General features: G+C 35.7%; 1 long non-coding RNA gene across 3 annotated transcripts; it reads left to right on the top strand.

Moving 5' to 3' along the window:
* Positions 1-1,869: 1,869 nt before the first annotated feature.
* LOC128279466 (uncharacterized) lies at positions 1,870-11,199 on the top strand. Of its 3 annotated transcripts, XR_008269654.1 has the most exons (3): positions 1,870-1,985; positions 2,900-2,941; positions 10,991-11,199. It is a non-coding gene; the product is annotated as an uncharacterized LOC128279466 (long non-coding RNA). The 3 variants fall into 3 exon arrangements; XR_008269653.1 differs by lacking the exon at positions 1,870-1,985 and having other exon boundaries at positions 2,820-2,941; XR_008269652.1 differs by lacking the exons at positions 1,870-1,985; positions 2,900-2,941 and adding an exon at positions 9,007-9,150.
* Positions 11,200-12,022: the final 823 nt, after the last annotated feature.

The following is a 12,022-nucleotide window of genomic DNA, read 5'->3' as shown; positions in this document are numbered from 1 at the left end:
AAAAAGAAGGATGGTACGATGCGGATGTGCATTAATTATCGCCAGTTGAACAAACTGACGATTAAGAATAAGTATCCACTGCCAAGGATTGACGATCTGTTTGACCAACTTAGAGGAGCTTTTGTATTTTCCAAGATCGACCTTGATCCGGATATCATCGATTAAGGGTCAATGAGGCGATATCCAAAAGACGACATTCGTGACTCGGTATGGTCATTACGAGTTTCGGTTATGCCATTTGGACTGATGAACGCTCCTGTGGCGTTTATGGATCTGATGAATCGTGTGTTCCAACCATTTTTGGTTCAGCTCGTAGTCGTCTTTATTGACGATATCCTGGTATATTCTGAAACTGAAACGAAACATGATGAGCATCTCCGTATAGTCTTTGTAAGTATTAAGGAGAAGGAACTTTTTGCGAAGTTCAGCAAGTGTGAATTTTTGTTGAGGAGGTAACCTTCTTAGGACATGTGGTCTTTCTTTGAGGGATTAAGGTGGACCTCGAAAAATTGAAGCGATTTTGGAGTGGAAGCCGCCTAGGTCGATGTCGAAATACGAAGTTTTCTAGAACTGGCAGGATACTACAGAAGGTTTGTGGAACGTTTTTCTGTGATGGCAGCACCTTTGACAAAACTCATAAGGAAAGGAGTACCGTTTGTATGGACTAAGAAGCAGTAGGAAGCTTTTGAGAAGTTGAAGAAAGTTCATTGAAGCACTGAGTTGATTCAAATAGAGTCCAGGAAGGATTTTAGTGTGTACAATGGCGCATCACACGTGGGTTTGGGCTGCGTGTTAATGCAAGAGGGTAAGGTGGTTGTATATGCATCACGATAGCTTAAGCCTCATGAGGGAAACTATTTGACTCATGATTTAGAGTGGCAGCAGTGATATTTGCACTTAAGATTTGGAGACATTACTTGTAAGGAGAAAGGTGTATTATATACATTGACCATAAGAGTCTTAAGTATTTGTTGACTCAGAAGGAGCTGAACCTTAGGCAAAGGAGATGGATTGAGTTGCTTAAGGATTATGACTGTTCGATCGAGTATCACCCAAGCAAGGCTAATATGGTAGCCGATGCTCTAAGTCGTAGAGTCAGATTCGATCCGAGAGCAATGTTTGCTCGTCTGAGTCAGTATGATGATGGAAGTCTGCTTGGTGAGTTGCAAGTGAGGCCAACTTTGGGTGGATCAGATTAAGGAAAAACAGTTGAACGATGAGTCTTTGGTCGCTCGCTTTCAACAAGTTAAGGAAGGGGAAACTTCTGAGTTTGGGAGCCAGAAGAGAGGATGCAACAACAATACCCTCATCTGTTTGGATTAGGTAAATTTCGAGGACGAAATTTCTTTAAGGAGGGTAGAGTTGTAACGCCCCAATTTTCAGGAATTCTGTGAATGTTGGCATAGGTTTAATTATGTTAGTGGGCCTCTAGAAAGCCTAAACTTAAGATAGAACCTGACAATTTTAGTTAATTTTTGTTCCATAAGAAAAAGGGGGTGAAATTATGAAATAGGACCTATGTGAAAATGTTTGAAAATGCTATAGGCTAAATTGAAGTGGCCAAATAAATAGGAGTGCAAAATAGGAGGATTTGCATCACAAACCTCCCGTTTTACATGAAGTGGCCAGCCATCATGTTGTTGTAGACAAAATGTACAATTGATATCCATAATTTATGGTACAAATTGATACAAATTGATAATAGGTTAGGTAAATGTTCCATGATAATGGGTTAGGTAAATGTTTCATGATAATAGGTTAGGTAAATGTTCCATGATAATGGGTTAGGTAAATGTTTCATGATAAGAATTTCATGACTTTTGTATTAAAGAATTAAATGGATGAAATATGAAGTTTTATTAAAAGAAAAGGGTGAAAAGAACAAAGTTTTGTCCATCTTTGTTCATCATAGCTGAAAGTTAGAGAAGAGAAAGGAGAGGAGAAAGCTCTTGAGTATTCGGTCATTAGGAGGAGGAAAATTGAAGGTAAGTTCTTGGTACCTTGCTTCTATTTTGAGGTTCATGAGTTCTTCTTGATTCTACCTTAACTCTTGAAGTATATTTTGATTTTAGTTGTGTTGTGAGCATTTAGTCATGAATTAAAATGAAGGAAATGGTTGTTGTTTCATGTTCTTTTGATGAAAAATGGAAGATAGGTGAAGTTGAGCCAAACAAATAAGCATGCATGTGCCTTAGATGCTAAAGGAAAAATCAGCTAACATGTTGTGCTTTAAAATGATAAAATGGAGATTATACTTAAGTAAAATCATAGATATGTGATGATTGATTGGTGATATACATGTTTAAATAACATACATGCAAGGTATGTGTGAAAGAGTGATTTGGTAATAAATCTGCTTGGGACAGCAGCAGTAACGTGACTTTGGAAAATCACCATAAATTGTGGGAGATGAATTAGAAGCCGAATAAATTATGTAATTAAAGCTTAATGAGTCTAGTTTTAAATGGAATAAACGAGAAAATATTTTGAATTCTGTACAATGAGAAATTTGATTCGTAATGAAGAGTTGTCAGATTAGTCAAACAGTGAAACATGGGAAACTTTAAGAAAAATCTGGTATTGATTGGCCATACCAAAAATTCTGAAAATTTTATGGATAGAAGATATATGAGTCTATTTTCAAGGAAAATTAACGGCACTTGATTTGGAGTTTCGTAGCTCCAGTTATAAATAATTTAGTGACTGTTGCTCAGGAAGACAGCTTGCAGTGAAATTATGATTATGTGGTAAACATTGACAAAAAATTGTTAATGAGTTACTTATTGTTTTCTTATAAGCTTACTATGATCTGTAGGTGTGGTTGGCCGAATATTGTAAGGGGTTAATACGTAGTTCGTATTTGAATAGTTAGATTAATGTGTTAGTAATCCAATTGTAGGCAGTTCGTGTGTGGATCTCGTCAGCATATCGTCGCAAACAGGTGTGTAACTAACACCCTTTTTCTTAGTCTAGATCGGCAAAAGTCGAAAAGCCGAAATGCCGAAAACCGGTATTTTGTAGATTTGCGAGTGTGCGAATGCTCGTGAGGTAAATCGATTAATGTTTTTGGTAAGCTGCAAAATTTGGATTGCAAAGTGCATTATTTTTGTGCCCTCGATATTTTTGGGCTTAATGGGCCAAAATTGGAATGATGGACCAACGGGCCCAATTCGGTAAAAACCCTCGGTACGTGATTCTATTAGTACGTGAAAAGTAGGAATATGCATGAAAAACCCTAAAATAGATAAATTACTGAAATACCTTTAAAAGTAGAAAATTTACGCTTTACCCTAGAAGATAAATTACCAAATACCCCTAGGTTAAATTGACCTAACCGCATGTTTGATGTTGTTATTTACTTCATGCCATGTTGTTATTATCGATGCATGGGACTGGGATATTGACGGAGGAAGTACTGAAAGTGGCTTGTCCACGTCTTGGAGGCTTTGCCTCAATTCTCGATAATCGAGCAAAAAAGGTGCAAGAATCGTGGAGTGTTAAATGGGTGGGTTGAGCTATTCCCCACATGGAGTGTATGGCTGGTACGGGTGGAGTGTAGTGGTTGGTGGGTTGAGTAGTCTCCCAAATGGGCTTGCATATGTTCTTGATGTTGCATGTATTTTGAAATGGGCCTATGGGCCATCATTATTATCTGAATAAGGGCTAAGGCCCGGTTTATTATGTCTGAAAAGGGCTCGCCCAAGATCACCATTACTGAATGGGCTTAAGCCCAATGGGCTTGAGCTGACTTGGGCTTTGAATGGGTTTTCCTTACACACCGAGTTTCCCCAAACTCACCCTTTTATTTTCATCCACGCAGAAATCCCCAACCATAGTGGGCTTGGAGTCGTGAGGGAATTGGAGTGGCCACCCGCTCGAAAGTTTGATTTTTTTCCGTGAATGGACATCTTTTAATTACGTTTGAGGTTTTGGGCTTTTAAATGTAATAAGGCCGCTTATTTATTTTTGATGGTTTTATATGTTTTATTAAGATAGATAATATTTATTTTAATCATTAAAATTGGATAGCTTTAGGGCTCGTTTTCAAAACAACAGTTGATTTCAAAATAACACGACAACAAGCAAAGCTTCCATAATGAAAGTATTTTCCAAAATTAATCACTTTTCCTAAAAATGACTTAATCAAATCAGTTTCCTAGAAATATCCATGACGTTAAGGTGTGGCAATGGCGGTATGCATGTCAGGATTGGATCCGAAGGAGCTTGGTATTAGCGATCCGATGGACTCACCACCTCTTTTAGGTTTCCTACCGGTGCATGACTTCCTTTCACTTTAACCCTTAATGAATTAATCTTTTGAACATCAAGTATGATTTTCGGACTTAGAATGGAAATTTTTTTTACGTTTTGATGTGGCATGCCGGATCCGGCCATAACTTCTGGGCCGGGTTTGGGGTGCTACAAACAGCTTGATGTGAGCATTAATAAGTAAATTGTGAAATTGTACTTACAAGAATGTTATATACATTAAGGATGTGGAATGGAGAGGAGGAGGAGGAAAACAAATGTTATATGTTTATAAGAAAACAGTATGAGAATGATACATATCATGACATATATATATATGACTAGTTTCAATATGATGCTTGTTGGGTATGAAGTTGGATTGAAATGTCAAAGGCAAGTATTTTATTCCGCACATCTGAAATGTGGTATTTTATAAAGATATGATCTAGATTTAAATACAAATGCTTGATGATTAAGCTGAAAATACCATAGTCTTGAAGGACTCCCTCTGTATATACCATAGTCTCGAAGGACTCGTTGACATTTTCATATTGAGCTGACGTATAACGATCCATGCCACTCCAGCGAATCTACCCTGATTTCACCTTATGTTGAGTCATATATGGTTGGATTGTTTTGCTGCAACTCACTTTATGCACCAGATTAACCTGGGACCTCACCTGTCCCATATTATGAACAATTGATTATCATTCTGGCAGGTCATAGCTCATCCACTAATCTGCCATCCTAGCATACCATCATCCATGGTCTTACTCACCATAGTTGGCTTTCATAGCATTTTTCATCTATGGTCTTACATCGTATACCTTATACTTTGTACCGTGCTGCCATGACATCTTTCATCTATGGTATTACGCCATATACTGTCGTCACAGTGTCACCCCGAGTGACCAGTCGATACCATGGTCATGGTAAATACCTTTCCATAGTTCATATTACCTGAGTCATCCTCTTATTACCTCATTTACACCACCTAATTTTGATACTCTAACATCACAGTCTTCCCTCCACAAAGCCTGAAGCTTCGCCTAAGGCGATATCTAATAGGGCCACTCCCCATTTCCACTTTTTAATTTAGTCTATCCCATGAAGGTTTTTCCCACAGTCATGCAATGCATACACATATCATCATGCTTCATGTTTATACAACCATGGCATACTTAGACTGCATAAATCATAACATCCATGGAGTTTTAGGAACTCACATTAAATCTCATCGCTTCCACAGCTTAGCTTTCTCGAATGCCAGAACTTCCATTCTCCTTGAAGCTAAGCATTATAACAAAAAACCTACTAGTTAAACTTGCACTTCATTTTAAAGGCTTAAACTTTCATAACACGTAGAACCCTTAAAAAAATTATGAAGATCCATAACCTCATTTCTTAAATTTTACGTACACAAAAGGGTTAAGAACCTTATCAGCTTGTTCCCTACTCTTCCAGCTCTATCCTCATGGAGTCTACTCCATGCAGAACCTTCCATGGCCTCCTCTTCTTCAAAAAAATCGAAGAAGATGATGAAGAGAGAAAATGAAACATAATCGGGAAGAAAATCATCGTTGGGAACCATCTCTGAACTATTTATAACCCTTCCCATGCTAATACCCACCTTATGAGAACTGTGCATTCATAATCATTGTATCTCCCACTAAGGAATTGGTTGGTTCCGTTCTAACCAAACTAAGTTTGATTCTCAACTATGTCTAATCCGGCTTCTAGCTTTTTTGTTTCTTCCAATAGAAGCTGCCAACTTGCGGTCTCTTTCAATTTAGTCCTTTAATTATTTCAGGTTTTCGGGTTAATTGGAAACTGAGTATTACAAGGAAAAACACCAAGGAAGCCTTGAGAACTAGTAGAAAAACCTTGAGCCCCTTGAAAAGTAGTAGGAAAACCTTGAAAACCTTGTGGAGAAACAACAAAGCCATTAAAAGTTTGATCAAAACGATTAAAAAACATTGATTTGCTAAATGTCCAAAATTTCCACAAATTTGACACTAAGGTCGCTGTCCACAGCAAACCTCCCACAACCATGACCTCGAGAAGTACTACGAACATCTCATAATGCATAGGAACCATTAGGCCTTGATTGATAACCTAAAAAGAACTGTATTAAATCTTGAGACTGATTAGATTACAAGAACAAATTCTTTTTGTCTAGCTTCACATACTAAGAGCATGTCAGTGAGTAAATCAAGAGGTAAAATTTCTCTATTTGATGATGCAATAGCTAGCACAAATTCAAATAAAAGACTAGTCAATATAACACTCACATGCTCTTGTTCAATCACTACACTACCAGATCCACTAAGAGTATCATAAATCAATAAATCAACTTAATTTTCGTTACATATTCCTTAACAATTTGAGTCCTTTTCTTTTGAGAATGAAGAGAATGTCGAAAGAGTGGAAATCTTGGCGGCAGATTTAGCAACAAACATTCTATTAAGTACATTCCAAACATCAAAGAAGTATTGGTACTAGTAAGATATTGAAGAATATTATTAACCATTAATAACAACCAAGAAGCAAGCAACTTATCTTGCTAATGATACACAACGAATGCAAGATTCTAATATTTCCATACATATCAGTAACAAACTTAGTATGCATAGCAAGAGTGTGACAGCTTTTACCCAGCCCAATAATAGGACTCGAGTTGCGAGATGCGACAGATATCACCAAAAAATTCATACACAAATTATAACATTAAACTCAATTTAAAACATCAAATTATTCTAAATATATTCATAATAGAATGTATGAACAAAAAATAGATTAAATCGAGCATACAATTATAGTTTAATAGATTCAAATGTGAATAAGGACCAATTTTAAAATTTTTAAAACTTTGGAACTAGGTATGGATACTAAAAGAACAAGTACCGATACTTTTATGGTAGGTACTGATACTAAAATTGATATCGATACCATTTTGGTATTCTACCATTTTCAAAATACTATTCATTTAGTAATGCATTGATACCTTGGTCCTTGGTAATAATACTTTTACCCAGATGGCCAAAAATCACAAGTTTGAAAATTTTTTTCATGCTCAAATCAAAGCCTCTTTTAAGAGGTGGCTAAACACACCTATATCCTGCATAAATTCAATAAAACATACCGAGAACACCATATTTCATCCATCTAACAATTTATACATCAAACATACACCATCAATATACTATATGATTCAATAGCTTCTGAACACACACTCTCATTTATACATTTCAATCCATTGAAATCATGATCATCTTCTATACACATCCATCTCTATTCTATCCATTTATGCAACTATCCATTTATCAAGGCATACAAAGCATTGTCATTTCAAATTTCTTACACACCTACATTTAGTTATAAGACTTGAACCATTCAATTTTATTAGCCATGCATAAGATGGTCAACATTAGTATCCGTCCCTTATATAACCATATACATAACATTCAATTAAACCTTCCATATATCCATGTCATAGTTTATCATACTACCATTAACCTCATTTACACACATGTCTTACAAATACTTCATAAACAAGTGAATCATAAAGATTGAGACCCTTTTCACTTTAAATGAGCACTTATACCTTTTAAGCTTGTACACATATCATATGCATAATCAAACAAGCATTATATACATGTAACATTTCACTATCATCCCAAAATAAACAGACTATTACATAATAACCTAGACACATTATAAGCTCCATATAATGTCAAAACGTCAAAAATCACCATTTCAAATAATCTAATCCAACATTTCCACAATTTGGCATTTTTCAAACAGCTAACCAATAGGCCTCAATAGGCACCAGAACATATCAACATCACTTATTCAAATTTAGTCTATACTTTCATACTTTCAAACCATTCCACATCAACGTATACCATAATTCAAACATTATCCAAGTGCAAACCAAACTGTGCAACCAAGGTAAACACCCATAATAACACCTATGCACATGCCACAAAACCAAGCTTTAAACTATAGAAAGACTATTGAATCAATACTGAGATAGTGTAAGCTTCGAACAATTCGCTTAATGTGTTTTGCAAGTTGGCAATCTACAGGGAAAGGGAAAACAAATGAGGTAAGCATACATAATGCTTAGTAAGTTCATAGGTATTAAACCAAGTAACTTACCTCAAGTTATAATTATACACTACATGCTACTTAGCTTGGTAAAGTTGTCTAACATTTATCATACCATATAGTAACTCAATCATGCAACATTTCTACAACGCCCCAATTTTCGGGAATTCTGTGAATGTTGGCATAGGTTTAATTATGTTAGTGGGCCTCTAGAAAGCCCAAACTTAAGATAGAACCCGCTAATTTTAGTTAATTTTTGTTCCATAAGAAAAAGGGAGTGAAATTATTAAATAGGACCTATGTGAAAATGTTTGAAAATGCTATAGGCTAATTTGTAGTGGCCAAATAAATAGGAGTGCAAAATAGGAGGATTTGCATGACAAACCTCCCATTTTACATGAAGTGGCCAACCATCATGTTGTTGTAGACAAAATGTACACTTGATATCCATAATTTATGGTACAAATTGATACAAATTGATAATAGGTTAGTTAAATGTTCCATGATAATGGGTTAGGTAAATGTTTCATGATAATAGGTTAGGTAAATGTTCCATGATAATGGGTTAGGTAAATGTTTCATGATAATGGGTTAGGTAAATGTTTCATGATAAGAATATCATGTCTTTTGTATTAAAGAATTAAATGGATGAAATATGAAGTTTTATTAAAAGAAAAGGGTGAAAAGAACAAAGTTTTGTCCATCTTTGTTCATCATAGCTGAAAGTTAGAGAAGAGAAAGGAGAGGAGAAAGCTCTTGAGTATTCGGTCATTAGGAGGAGGAAAATTGAAGGTAAGTTTTTGGTACCTTGCTTCTATTTTGAGGTTCATGAGTTCTTCTTGATTCTACCTTAACTCTTGAAGTATATTTTGATTTTTAGTTGTGTTGTGAGCATTTGGTCATGAATTAAAATGAAGGAAATGGTTGTTGTCTCATGTTCTTTTGATGAAAAATGGAAGATAGGTGAAGTTGAGCCAAACAAATGAGCATGCATGTGCCTTAGATGTTAAAGGGAAAAATCAGCTAACATGTTGTGCTTTAAAATGATGAAATGGAGATTATACTTAAGTAAAATCATAGATATGTGATGATTGATTGGTGATATACATGTTTAAATAACAAGCATGTAAGATAGGTGTATGAAAGAGTGATTTGGTAATAAATCTGCTTGGGACAGCAGCAGTAACGTGACTTTGGAAAATCACCATAAATTGTGGGAGATGAATTAGAAGCTGAATAAATTATGTAATTAAAGCTTATTGAGTCTAGTTTCTAATGAAATAAACAAGAACATATTTTGAATTCTGTACAATGAGAAATTTGATTCGTAATGAAGAGTGGTCAGATTAGTCAAATAGTGAAACATGGGAAACTTGGAGAAAAATCTGGTATTGATTGGCTAAACAAAAAATTCTGAAAATTTTATGGATAGAAGATATATGAGTTTATTTTCAGGGAAAATTAACGGAACTTGATTTGGAGTTTCGTAGCTCCAGTTATAAATGATTTAGTGACTGTTGCTCAGGGAGACAGCTTGCAGTGAAATTATGATTATGTGATAAACATTGACAAAAATTTGTTAATGGGTTGCTTATTGATTTCTTATAAGCTTACTATGATCTGTAGGTGTGGTTGGCCGAATATTGTAAGGGATTAATACGTAGTTCGTATTTGAATAGTTAGATTAACGTGTTAGTAATCCAATTGTAGGCGGTTCGTGTGTGGATCTCGTCAAGATATCGTCAGCAAATGTGTGTAACTAACACCCTCTTTCTTAGTCTAGATCGGCAAAAGCCGAAAAGTCAAATGCCGAAAACGGTATTTTGTAGATTTGCGAGTGTCGCGAATGCTCGTGAGGTAAATCGATTAATGTTTTTGGTAAGCTGCAATGTTTGGATTGCAAAGTGCATGATTTCGTGCCCTCGATATTTTTGGGCTTAATGGGCCAAAATTGGAATGATGGGCCAATCGGCCCAATTCGGTAAGAACCCTCGATGCGTGATTCTCGTAGTACGTGAAAGGTAGGAATATGCATGAAAACCCTAAAATAGATAAATTACTGAAATACCTTTAAAAGTGGAAAATTTACGCTTTACCTTTAGGAGATAAATTACCAAATACCCTAGGTTAAATTGACTTAAATGCATGTTTGATCGTTGTTATTTATCGCATGCCATGTTTTTATTATCGATGCATGGGATTGGGATATTGATGGAGGAAGTACTGAAAATGGCTTGTCCACGTCTCGGAGGCTTTGCCTCAATTTATCGATAATGAGCAAAGAAAGGCAATTGTGGAGTGTTGAATTTGGGTGGGTTGAGCTATTCCCCACATGGAGTGTATGGTGGTAATGCGGGTGGAGTGTAGTGGTTGGTGGGTTGAGTAGTCTCCCAAATGGGCTTGCATATGTTTACTGATGTTGCATGTATTTTGAAATGGGCCTATGGGCCATCTTTTATCTCTGAATAAGGGCTAAGGCCCGTTTATTGTTATCTGAAAAGGGCTCTGGCCCAGTACCATTGTTACCTGAATGGGCTTAGGCCCAATAGGCTTGAGCTGACTTGGGCTTTGAATGGGTTTTCCTTACACACTGAGTTTCCCCAAACTCACCCTTTTATTTTCATCCACATAGGAAATCCCCAACCATAGTGGGCTTGGAGCTGTGAGGGAATTCGGAGTGGCCACCCGTTCTGAAAGTTTGATTTTCTTCTGGTGAACTGGACATCCTTTTAATTACGTTTGAGGTTTTGGGCTTTTAAATGTAATAAGGCCGCTTAATTATTTTTGATGGTTTTAATATGTATTACTAAGATAGGTAATACTTATATTTAACTGTTGAAACTGGATAGCTTTAGGGCGCATTTTCAAAAACAACAGTTGATTTTAAAATAACACGACAACAAGCAAAGCTTCCGCAATGAAAGTATTTTTCCAAAATTAATCACTTTTCCTAAAATGACTTAATCAAATCGGTTTCTAGAAATATTCATGACATTAAGGTGTGGCAATGGCGGTATGCATGTCTAGGATTGGATCCGAAGGAGCTTGGTACTTAAGCAACCGATGGACTCACCACCTCTTTTCCGGTTTCCTACCGGTGCATGACTTCCATTCACTTTAATCCTTAATGAATTAATCTTTTGAACATCAAGTACGATTTTCTGGACTTAGAATGGAAATTTTTTTTAACGTTTTTGATGTGGCATGCCGGATCCGGTCATAACTTCTGGGCCGGGTTTGGGGTGCTACAATTTCAATTCACTATTCAACATTTCATTATCATTCACAAAACAAATAATCATTTAATCAATTCACTATCTTAATCATATCATACAATCTATTTATCCGCAATACATCTCATTTCAAATTAATGACAAACATTATTTTCATGTCATAATTTGAATTCTCAATAAAATTCATATTAAACCGTATGAACTTCATTCCTATATAATATCAATTCATCTTAATACCAATATACATTAATTGTCAATTTAATGCCAATCACTATTTCGTTTCATAATACGAGTTTTAAATCACATTAATCGATTTATCACGTTTCCATATCGGCCGTCTAGGTTTGCATAATCGATTCACAATATGTATATGTATCATTTGATTATCATATCAGCTCAATCTGAATATCATTTATTCTATTTACATTATA

Source organism: Gossypium arboreum, chromosome 8 (genome assembly GCF_025698485.1).
Source record: "Gossypium arboreum isolate Shixiya-1 chromosome 8, ASM2569848v2, whole genome shotgun sequence".
Taxonomy (NCBI): domain Eukaryota; kingdom Viridiplantae; phylum Streptophyta; class Magnoliopsida; order Malvales; family Malvaceae; genus Gossypium; species Gossypium arboreum.
The sequence above is the reverse complement of the archived record's forward strand: the minus strand, read 5'-3'. Positions and strand labels throughout refer to the sequence as shown.